General features: G+C 42.3%; 1 long non-coding RNA gene and 1 other non-coding gene across 2 annotated transcripts; both read left to right on the forward strand.

The window, feature by feature from the left end:
- Window positions 1–6,010, forward strand: LOC147579974 (uncharacterized). The gene is made up of 2 exons (XR_015252389.1): window positions 1–3,908; window positions 4,379–6,010. It is a non-coding gene; the product is annotated as an uncharacterized LOC147579974 (long non-coding RNA).
- A 3,367-nt stretch (window positions 6,011–9,377) lies between these two features.
- Window positions 9,378–9,677, forward strand: LOC147579975 (signal recognition particle RNA). Its single transcript, XR_015253051.1, has one exon.
- The last annotated feature ends 2,184 nt before the right edge of the window (window positions 9,678–11,861 follow it).

Here is an 11,861-nt window from a genome sequence, read left to right on the forward strand (position 1 = left end):
TATGGTGAATGCTCTAAAAAAAAAAAAAAAAAGGAACTAACTTTCCCAAGTTGCTTTTTTAAATTTTAATCTACCAAAAAACACTACAACTAGCCTTATATTCAGTGGTGAAAGACTGAATGCTGTCTTCCTAAGATCAGGAACAAGACAAAGATATCTACCCTCACTCCTCTTATTCAGGATCGTGCTGGAAGTTCTAGCCAGTGTGTTAAGGCAAGAAAAGGAAATAAAAGTCATATAGAATGGAAAGGAAGAGATAGAACTGCCTCTATTTGTAAAAGACATGATTGCTTAAATAGAAAAGTCCTAAGAAACCTACAAAAACAAAACAAAACAAAAAAACCCTTCTACAACTAATTAGTGAGTTCAGAAGACTGCAGGATTACAAGATAAACACAAAAATGCATTGTATTTCTATATGGTAGTAATGAACATATGGACAGTGAAATTAAAAATACAATAATGTTTATAATTACTCAAAAAATTGAAATATTTAAGAATAAATCTAACAAAACATGAACAGGATGTGTATGCTAAAAACTGGAAAACACTGGCTAAATAAATCTAAGAATATCTAAATATGTGGAAAGATGTATTGCATTCATGGATTGGAAGATTCAACATGGTAAATTTTCTCCAGTCAATTTTTCTCCAGTCAATTTTCTCCAGTTTAATGCAATTCCTACAAAATCCCAGCAAGACTTTTTGTCATTATAGACAAAATTACTGTACAATATATATGGAAAAGCAAAGGAACTAGAAAAGCCAAACAATTAAAAAAAAATGCGGGAGAAATCAGTCTATTCAATTTCAAGACTTGTTATTATATAGTTACAGTAAAAGACTCTGATCGTGATGGAGGGATAGACATATAGATTAATGGAGCACAATAGAGAATCTAGATACAGACTCACACAAATATGCCCAACTGATTTGTGTATATGTATATATACACATGCATATGTATACACATACATACACTATTGTAAAATATGTAAAACATACAATTTGCCATTTTAACCATTTTTAAGTATACAATTCAGAAGCACTGATTATGTTCACAATGTTGTACAACCAGTACCATCTATTTCCAAAACTTTTCCATCACCCTAAACATAAACTCTATTTCCATTAAGCAATAATATCCTGCTCCCCTCAACTTGTACTTTCTGTCTCTATGTATTTGCTTGTTCTAGGTACTTCATATAGGTGGAGTCATACACTATTTGTCCTTTTGTGTCTAGCTTATTTCACTTAGCACAATGTTTTTTCAAGGCGCATCTGTGGCATAGCATGTGTCAGAACTTCATTTCTTTTTGTGGCTGAATAATATTCCATTCCACATTTAGTCCACCCCTTCTTCAGCTGATGGACACTTGGGTTGTTTCTACCTTGTGGCTATTGTAAATAACACTGTAATAAACATTGGAAATAAGTAAGTGAGTCCCAGTTTTTTATTCTTTCAGGCATTTACCTAGGAGTGGCATTTGTGGACCATGAAGTAGTTGTATACTTAACTTTTTGAGGAATTGCCAACCTGGTTTTTCCAGAAGCTGCACCATTTTATATTTCCACCACCAATGTACAAGAGTTCCAATTTCTCCAAATTCTTGTCAACACTTGTTATTATCTGGTTTTGTTTGGTTTTTTAAATTATAGCAATTCCTAGTAGGTGTGAAGTGGTATCTTATTTTTTAAATTTTATTTATTTTTATTTTAGAGAGAGAGCATGAGTGGGGAAGTGGCAGAGGGTGGGAGAGAGAGAGAGAGAGAGAGAGAGAGAGAGAGAATCGTAAGCGGACTCTGCACTCTGAGGTGGGGCTCCGTCTCACAACAGTGAGATCAAAACCTGAACCAAAATCAAGAGTGGGACACCTAACAGACTGAGCCACCCAGGCAGTCCTCGTTGTGGTTTTGATTCCATTTCCTTGGTGGGGAATGATATAGAATTCATGGGTAGAGTTCATGAATGAATGAATGAATGCACAAAGGGAATTACTATTTTTTTTATTTTTTTTAAAGTTTATTTAATTTTGAGAAAGAGCAGGGGAGGGGTAGAGAGAGAGGAAGAGAGAGAATCCCAGGCAGGCTCCATACCATCAGCTTGAACCCAGAAACTGTGAGATCATGACCTGAGCCAAAACCAAGAGTCAGACACTTAACCAACTGAGGGCTCCAGGGACTTACTATTTTAATAAAATTATCATAAAAGGGTAAATCTCTCTTACAGTTTATATTATTATTATGTTAATGCATAAAAGCATTACTGTTAGTTTTGATAATGATAAATCATACCTCAGCATTTGTATATATTTGCCTTGGTTATACAAATACACTTTTGGTAATATATAATATTGTTTATCCATACATCATGGTGACTCTAGATTGTCTCCATTAAGAGAATATTGCAACTAATGTGTAATGGTTTTGTCTTTATTTCTTGCCACATGCCAGACTTTGCCCTCCTTGGAAAATAAGGTATGCCATACAATGAATTACAGCTCTTTCATTTAGTGAGGGGGTTCATTTGAACAGACACAAGCAGCCTGTTCCTTCAGTACACACAGAGAAAAGCTTAAAAGCTCCCCCCTCCAAAATAAAAGTGAAAGTAGGTTGCTATTTGAACTTGGGAAGGTCTCAGTGTTCTTCCCCCCATTCATGACAAGGGGAGGAAGTCTAGGGGAAGATATTTCCCTCCTCACCAACTCCACATAGGAAAAACCTCAGGATTTTTATATTAGCCATACTCGGGGCCAGCAGTCATGCAAGATTAGATACTTTTCCAGTCATTCCTCTCAGAAATTATGCCCTTTCTCAGGGTCCAAGGTGAATAGACATAAACCAATTCACATTATTTGTTTCATATCAAGCAGATTCATTGTTTCCCTGTTTACACTTTTATTCTCAAAATTAACCTTTATCCCCAATATTAACCAACAGTTAAGAAGACTTCAGGGCACCTTGCACGTGCTCGATAACTAGTTGTTGGATGAGAGTGATTTAAGCAAAGAGTGTTATCTTGATCGTCTCTCACCTTAGTCAGTGAAAGCAGTATGCAACTTAAAGTACTTGTTTTCCTACCAAAAGCCAGGCTGTTCTGATATATTAACCTGGGAAAATAATTAGCCTTGAGAATAGAAAGTCACGAAAAAGTAAATCAATTTGCCAGTTATTCTGGCTGGCCGCGACATTAGCGGAAGTCTACGGAGGCCCCAAACAAAGGAAGCACTCTTTCAAACGCTATCTGATGAAAATGAAACATTCTAATTCATTCTAATACTTTCAAGATGAATAAATTAAATACAGCAGAAAGCTTTTGCCACGCTGGCGTAAAGAATCAATATCTGCGATCAAGTGTTAAATATCAGGATTTGAAGTTTTGGTGTGGGCATGTGATTTATTCCACCAGATCAGAATCAATGTAATAAATAGCCAGGCTCGGATGGAGTTCTACTAAGTTCTAAAACGTTAAAACATTTCCGCAGAACCGTTGGATGAAAGTCAAAACGTATTCAAATTGAAGAAAATAGCACTCCCAAATTTAACTTTTATATTTATCGGTCCAGCGGAGTGACAGGGTGAATAATTTTGCCCACTACTAGGATTTGTTCTTAAGTTTTAAAACCTGCCACAAGAAAAGAGTTTCTGGATATATGAGATATCATTAACCATATTAAAGGCTCCTCCTCCATGTAGGGTGTGCCCAAGAAGTAAACGTTTATTATGTCAAAGTGTTCGTTCTCGTTAATGCATTGTTCGTTTATTAAATGTAATAGAATCAAGGTTAGCCCACAGGGGCTTGTCTCTGAAATGCAAATAACCTAGCCTGAGGAAAATCCTGCCGCCTGCAAGTGATCCTCCTGTGGTCAGCAGCGGCGAAACGGCAGCCTGTCAAAGGGCAGGGACAGGTGAGCCTTTGGGGGGATGATGCAGCCCAGTACCGGACCGCCAGATCCTGGGACCCAGGTGGTAGTGAGCACTTTGTCCGCCTCGCCCCCTGGCGGCCGCCCTCCCTTCCCCTGCAGGCCCAGCCTCTCGCTCGCTGGGTAACCCCGCCTCTCGCCTCCTCTCCCCCTCTCCCCCTTCGCCTCCAGCGTTCCCAACCACTTCAGGTCCTTGACCGCCCCCTTCTCCTCCCAGGGTAGTCTCGCCTCTCTCTTCCCTCTGGAGGCCCCACCTTTCCATGAAGTGGCCTCGCCCCTCCCTCCCCTGGTGGCCCACCTTCGTTCCCGGAGGCCCCGCCTTCCCCCTCCAGGTTCCTCTCCCCTTCTGCAGCCCGGGAGTAAACTTGCGCGATCCTGGCTGGCAATCGTACCCAGGTTGCACCAGTTTTTTTTCTCTGTGACCTCTGAGCCTGCTTTTCTTCTGCCACAGGGAGCCTCCTCCTCGGCTGTTCTCTCGGGCCTAGCAACTGAGGCCTCTTCGGCCCTGGCCAGCCTCAGCCTTGTCGGGTACTCTTGCCTGATGGCTGCTGAGGACGTAAGCTCGGACCTCGCTTGCCCTAAAGCCCTTTCTCCCGACCTGGGCAGAAAGCTCTTCGTCTGACTCCACGCTCTTCGTCGTTTAGTGTCCCAGAAGGACTAATGTATAAAAGTTTTGAGCTCCATGGAGTGGATTTTTGTGGACGTATGAAGACAAACCATTTGGGATGAGTGCTAATGTTTAATAAGCACCTAAAAATTAACTCATTCAGGTTACGTTTTGAAGAAGCAAAACCTCAAATAGCCAGACAAGACCTAGTTTGTTGAACTATTTACAAGTAAACAACCTTGGGGTGCCTGCCTGGCTCAGATGGACGAACATGTGACTCTTGATCTCTGGGTGCTGAATTGGAGCCCCACATCGGGTGCAGAGATTACTTAAATAAATAAAAGTTAACTTTAAAAAAACGTGCACATAGGTTAAAACAACAAGGCACAACCTAGATAATAAATGGTGGCCAGGATGTGGAGAAAAGGGAACCCATGTGCACTGTTGGTGGAAATGTAAACTGGTTCAACCATTATGGAAAAGAGTATAGAAGTCCCTCAAGAAATGAAAAATAGAGCTACCATGTGATCCAGCAATCCCACTTCTGGGTGTATATCCAAAGGAAGCCATTATCTGGAAGAGACACTTGTACTTCTGTGTTTACTGCAGCATTATTTACAATAGTGAAGGTATGCAAACAACCTAAGTATCCATCAATGGATTAATGGATTAAAGAAAATGCTTATCTATATATACATAATGATGGAATATTATTCAGTCTTTAAAAACAAAGAAATCTTGGGGCGCTTGGGTGGCTCAGTCGGTTAAGTGTCTGACTTTTGCTCTGGTCGTGAACTCACGGTTTGTGCGTTCGAGTCCCACGTCCGGCTGTGTGCTGACAGCTCAGAGCCTGGAGCCTGCTTCAGATTCTGTGTCTCCCTCTCTCTCTCTCTCTCTGCCCTTCCCCAACTTGCACTCTGTCTGTCTCTCTCAAAAATAAATAAGCATTAAAAAAGAGAGAGGGGGAAGGAAATCTTGTCATTTGTGACATGGATAAAACTGGAGGGCATATGCTAAGTGAAATAAGTCAGGCAGAAAAAGAAAAATACTGCATGGTATCACTTAAATGTGGAATTTTTTTTTTTAATGTCAAGCTCATAAAAACAAGAGTAGAAAAGGGGTTGAGCAGGGGTTGGGGAGGGAGGAAATAGGGAGAAGTTGGTAAAAGGGTACAAACTTTCAGTTATAAGATGAAAAAAGTCTGAGGATCTAATGTATAATATGGTGACTATAACACTTTAACACTGTATTGCATAATTGAAATTTGCTAAGAGAGTAGAACTTAAATGTTCTTACCAAAGGGGGAAGAAAGGAAATATGTGAGGTAATGGTTGTATTAACTTGATGGAAGGAATCCTTTTAATATATATAATATATATATTCATGTTGTATGCTTTAAATAGCTTACAATTCTATTTGTAAATTACATCTCAATAAAGCTGGAAGAAAAAGTTACAAAACCTTAAAAAAAAAAAGTAAACACCAATTCAGGCTTGTGAATACTTGACTTAACACTGGATGTTATACATATTACTAATCTATAAAACAATGCAGGTAAAATGTATAGAATGATTGAAAACTGGTTAGTGTAATTGACCGTCGTTAGATTTAAATCATTATAAGCTATGCATCAAATTGAGAGGCTTATACTGCCACTAAAAGTATATTGACAAATGAGAAAAACAGAACATAAAAGTTTTATTTACAACATAATTATAATAAAAGTGGATATGAATATAGAGGTTGTAGGAGGGCACAGGACTCAAACTAGAAAACCAGACCCTTCTTACAGGAGGTTGAGGCTGATTTGTCCAATCAGGGTAAGCTGCAGATGCCTATAGCTCTTTTTGTTCCTGTCCTTTCTGAGTTCTGGTTAGTCAGGGTTGTCATCTGTGAGCTTCCCTATATCCATTAGAGTATTGAGTATGCTACAATAATAGGAGACTCCCCCCTCAAATACAGTAATTTAAATGAGACAGAAGCTTAATTCTCATGTAACAGTCCAGAGGTAGAAGTGACCAAGGCTGGCAGGGTGGCTCAGCTCCATTAGGTCGTTAATGGACCCTGGTTTCTTTCCTCTTGATGCTCTGCTATATACCCTAGGATACTATTTCATTTGCATAAAGCTGGGGCACTGCTGTGGGTTTGCACTGGCGCCATCTAGCTCTGGGGAAGGGCAAAATAGCAGAAGTAGAGGACAAAAGATTTATTTGTAAGCAAATGATGCAGAGGCTGCAACTATCACTTGCACACATATTCCATTGGTGAGAACTTGAACACGCTTGGTTGTGGGAGAAACTGGGAAATGTGGTTTCTGATGTGGAGAACAAAGGCAAAAAAAGTGTAGATAAAATTAAATTTCCTTACAACTTGCAGCCCACTGACAAATACTTACGACAGACTGAGTATGACATTCCTCTAGGAACTCCCAACTGTCTTAATGTTAATACTTTACTAGTGGCAAAGAGGAACCTTAGCTTGACAGAAGCTAGGCCTCCAGGATCCTGTAAGTCTTAACATAATGAAAATCCTTTTGGAAACTTTCTTTGTCTCTACTGCCCCAACAAACTTAAAAGTATATAACTGGTTGTTCCTCACAATCCCAGTGCAGCTCTTTCGGCCCACAGGTTCTGTACCCATGCTTTAATAAAACCACCTTTTTTTTGCACCAAAAATGTCTCAACAATTGTTTCTTGACCTTTCACTCTTGGACCTTACATCAAATCCCATCAGTCTCTAAGTGGGGTTTCATCTACCCAACTAAATATTAGTAAAAGGTGAGAACAGACGGGGACAACTACCATTCTGCCACATTTCCCCCATTTCCTTTAAATCAGTTCCTTCTTCAGAGGAGTTCCTTTACTTTGGTTTACACATAACCCTTATTGCTGGCAATCGAAGTACCTTAACTGATAGCTCATTCTTCAGGTCTCAGTTTAAATGACACTTTCTCAAGGAGGCTTACCTGACTACTTTCTCTAAAGTATGTCCCTTCCCCATTCTTGCCATCATTGCTTTTCTGTCAGCACTTTGTTTCCTGAATGATACTTATCACAGCGTATACACTGGGATAAGTACCCAAGTGTGTGTGTGTGTGTGTGTGTGTGTGTTGCTGTTTTTTTTTTGTTTCCCCCAAGTGTCTGTTTTCATCACATCTCATCTCTATCATCTAGCACAGTACCTGTCATTGGATAGGCAAGAAAAAAATATCTGCTGTTAAATGAATGAAACAGTGGTCAAGGATGACTGAAAGAGTTCTGAAATGACCAAATAAATATTTTGGCAAAGAGTGAGAATACAGGAAATTGGCCAGGCAAGTTTGGAGGTAGGAATCAGAAGATGGTCAGTTTTGCTTGCACAAGTTGAATTTGAAGTGTTGAATGATTTCAAGATGACATCCAGTAGGCCACTAAAAATACAGATCTGGAGCTCTGGGAAGAGCATCATATTGGAGCTATAGATTTGAGAGCCTTGACAATTGGTGAGATCATTCATGAAGAGCATAGCAAGAAAATAAAGATTTAGAAGGGAGCTACAAGGAACAGCAACATTTATAGAGTTGGCAGAGGAGAGACTGCCAAAGCTTTGGAGGACCTGTCAGAGGCTGTCAACAAGAACCAGGGAAAAGAACATTTCAAGGAGGAGGTAGTGGTCATAAATGACACAAACTGGGGGTGGGGGTGATAAATTATGTGGACAGAGGTCTTACAGGGTCCCTTAGATCTGCCAGTTGGGAGCTTAGGCATGGGAGCATCAGAATAGTTTTCGTGTATCGGTGGACTGTGGACTAAAGATGGAATGTTAGGAAGTGAATGTAGTAATTGTATAACATGCTTTCAAAAAAGTGCAGCCATGAAAACAACACCGATTCCATTTGGAAAGAGAGGCAAGGCCAAAGGAGAGCTTTTAAGATGAAAGAAAGCTCAGTATCTCAAGTAAAAGAGAGAGAGATAGGATGGGTGTGGAAATGACTGATGGAGGCATTTTTACCTACTGGATTTGAGATAGGAAGCGACAACAAAGTTGTCCTTCCTTGAAGATGTATTAGAGGAGGGAGTGGCAAGAAGTTGACCAAGTTTTTCTGATGGCCTTTAATTTATCTATGAAGGAGGGAGCAGTTAGGTGATGCAACGGAGGGGGAAGTCGGGACTACCTTCCAGAAGAAAACAGGAATGGGGAAGATCGTGACCGGACAGAGAAGTCTGGTGGTTGGAGATCTACTATGGTTGGAAATCCTTTTTTCCTTCTTCTCCTTACCCCTTCCTAACCTAGACCTGTTCCGAAAAACCCTCCAGGCTGCCAAATCCTAATCCTTGCGCCCATCCACCCAGATACGATTTTTCTCCAACAATAACGGGAAACGAACATGCGGGGACGACAAAAGCAGATCGTTCCCTTAGGCTTCCTGCATTTCAGTAGTGAAAAGTGAGCGGGCCCCGGCACTTTTGCGGACCCCCACCCCTTGCTACTACAGGTTACACTTCCTCTTACAGCTGTACGGAGAAAGGACCTGCTTGCTGTGGACAATGAGACATTTAGGGACAGATGGTTCCCTGGTAAGTAACTTCCTCGAAAAGGTGCAGTATGTATTAAAGCCTGGCTTAAGTACAGGAACACAGCGTTCGGAGCAACACGCCCAGCGCCTAAGCCCGAACAGCGAAAGCGGCTTCACGCGCTCGGAGCCTCGTAAAGCAGGACAGCCACCCATCCCAGAAGACGTCACACGACCTCAGCCTCCGGACCGCCTCGCACTGGGCGTATCCATTCCCGCAGCCCCGCCCCTGCTCCGCCTCCAGATAACGTCATCCTACCACAGCCTCTAGTACTTCTTTGCAGGCTCTCTGAGCGCCGGGCGCGGTGGCGCGCGCCTGTAGTCCCAGCTACTCGGGAGGCTGAGGCAGGAGGATCGCTTGAGCCCAGGAGTTCTGGGCTGTAGTGCGCTATGCCGATCGGGTGTCCGCACTAAGTTCGGCATCAATATGGTGACCTCCCGGGAGCGGGGGACCACCAGGTTGCCTAAGGAGGGGTGAACCGGCCCAGGTCGGAAACGGAGCAGGTCAAAACTCCCGTGCTGATCAGTAGTGGGATCGCGCCTGTGAATAGCCACTGCACTCCAGCCTGGGCAACATAGCGAGACCCCGTCTCTTTTGTTTGCTTTGGCTCTCTGGATTTGAGAAGCCTGTGTCTCCTAAATAAACGGCAGAAGCTTCCCCCCATCTTTTATGTGCTCAGGAGCCGACTAATAGGCGCATTAAAAATAAGTGAAATGTAAGTGGCCTATATTACTGACTCTCCCCACTATTTTACGTTTGTCTCCTATTTTGTGTCTCCTTACGGTTAAAACTCACCCGATGACACAGGATATTTGGCGTTTAGTAGCCACCTCATTGCTGACCCCTATCGGACCATCGCCAAAACTTCTCTGCTAAAGACTGTTAATCACCCTCGCCGCCAACAGGGGCTGCTCGTTCACTCACAGCCTGTTGGAGAAAATGGCTGCCGGGCCACAGCACAAAAAACGCGCCTCTCACCCCAGATTGCCCAAGTTCTCCTGGCGGCGGTCCAGCTTGCTGCTCTGTTACCACCGTTTCCCCGGACCTTTCCTCCCCACGTCCTGCCAGGAAAGGTTACCTTCTTTCACCACTGTTAGGTCAAAGTTTTTGCTTTCAAATATTGCAGACGGAAGATCTGACAGATCAGCAGCCTTTCAGCCGAATCCTTACATTCAACTGTTTATGGATAGGGCTGAGCTTCCGACGGGGTACGCTGCTACTCCTTCCTTGGGTGGTGGGGACAACTTAGGAGGCGCCCAGGCGCCCTTGTGAGAGCAGAGGTAAGGGTCCAGCGTGGCCGAATGCCGTCACCCGGTCTCCCCTCGATTCTTGGATTGCCAAAAGCCAACGTTAGAGATGGAAGGAAGCGCCGGTAACTTCGAGCCCCCCGCGCGCGGCTGCATGCGAACTCAGTGTTGCGGAGAGCAAAACCTCAGCGCCCGCCACCGAGCTGCCTCGAGCAAGGCTGGTGTCCCTATCTCATTTTAAAAAGGAAATACATGAGCAAAGTTTGAAGGAATAGAATTTTCAAGTTGTCAGAAGTTCTTGGTTGCGATTGTAATTTCACCTCTATGAAAGAACTGTCTTTTAAAGGATTCCCTTTTAAATTCAGACATTTTAGGGGCTGCGGAAGTTGATCAAATATCCACATCAGTCTTAACATTAATCTGATAATCTATTGGGAATTTAAAGACTAAGCAGTAAACACAGATTTACACCACTTGTAAAATAACAAGGAAAAGGACAGTGTAGTAAGCTTTTCATAAAGCTAATGGTATTCCATTTTTTTGAGGTGATTCTTTTTTTTAAACAAAAATAACTGCTAGAAAAGGCCCTCCTTGAACAAATATCTTCTTCTGGTGCTTCTGGGTCTACCCTCTACAACTTCATGGACTAAGTCCTACTCCAATTCTTCAGGACATTTGAAGACTTTAAAAGTCACCTCCAAATCAATGCACTGTCACTAAATGGAAATATACAGAAATGCATTTTTACTTTTTAAATCTTTACCCCACTCCACCCAGAAAATAGGAGAAAAATACTTTGAACATTTTCTTACCCCCCCACCCCCCTACCCCCCCGACCCCCCCCCAATGGATCCCTAAATTCAGCCCAGAATGACTTAACTGTGACTATAAGGACTGCATTTGAGTTGCCACCTCTGCTGGCTTTGGAGTTTCTATTCCCCTTCAGTCTTTTCCACAACCTCTAGGAGAACTTCTCAACTTTCTGTAACTGAAGTGTGGTAGGCAGAATAATGAATGACCTCTCCCCCCCCCCCCCAAGATGTCTACATCCTCATAGTGGAACCTACGATATATTACTTTACATGGTAAAAGATATGAGTAAATTAAGGATCTTGAGATGGGGAGATTATCCTGGAATATCCCAGGGGGCCCAGTGTAATTACAAGAATCCTTATGAAGAAGGGAGGCAAGACGATCAGAGTCAGAGAAGAAGATAAATACAGCCTGGAAGTAGAGATTGGAGTCCTGCAAAGCCACCAACCAAAGACTGTGGACAGCTTCTGGAAGCTGGAAAAAGCAAGGAAACCAATTCTCTCCTAGAGCCTCCAGAAAGAATGCAGCCCTGCTGACCCATCCGGACTTCTGACCTTCAGAACTGTATGATAAATGTGTGTTGCTTAACCCACTGAATTTGTGGTACTTTGCTACGGTAGCAATAGAAAACACATGGAAATACATGAGAGGGGTCAAGGTTAGTCTGTACCTGAAAAAAACCCCTATGAGGTCAGGAAGAACTCATTACAGTAACTGT

This window comes from Puma concolor, chromosome B3, assembly GCF_028749965.1.
Source record: "Puma concolor isolate L17-30 chromosome B3, mPumCon1.1.hap2, whole genome shotgun sequence".
Classification (NCBI taxonomy): Eukaryota; Metazoa; Chordata; class Mammalia; order Carnivora; family Felidae; genus Puma; species Puma concolor.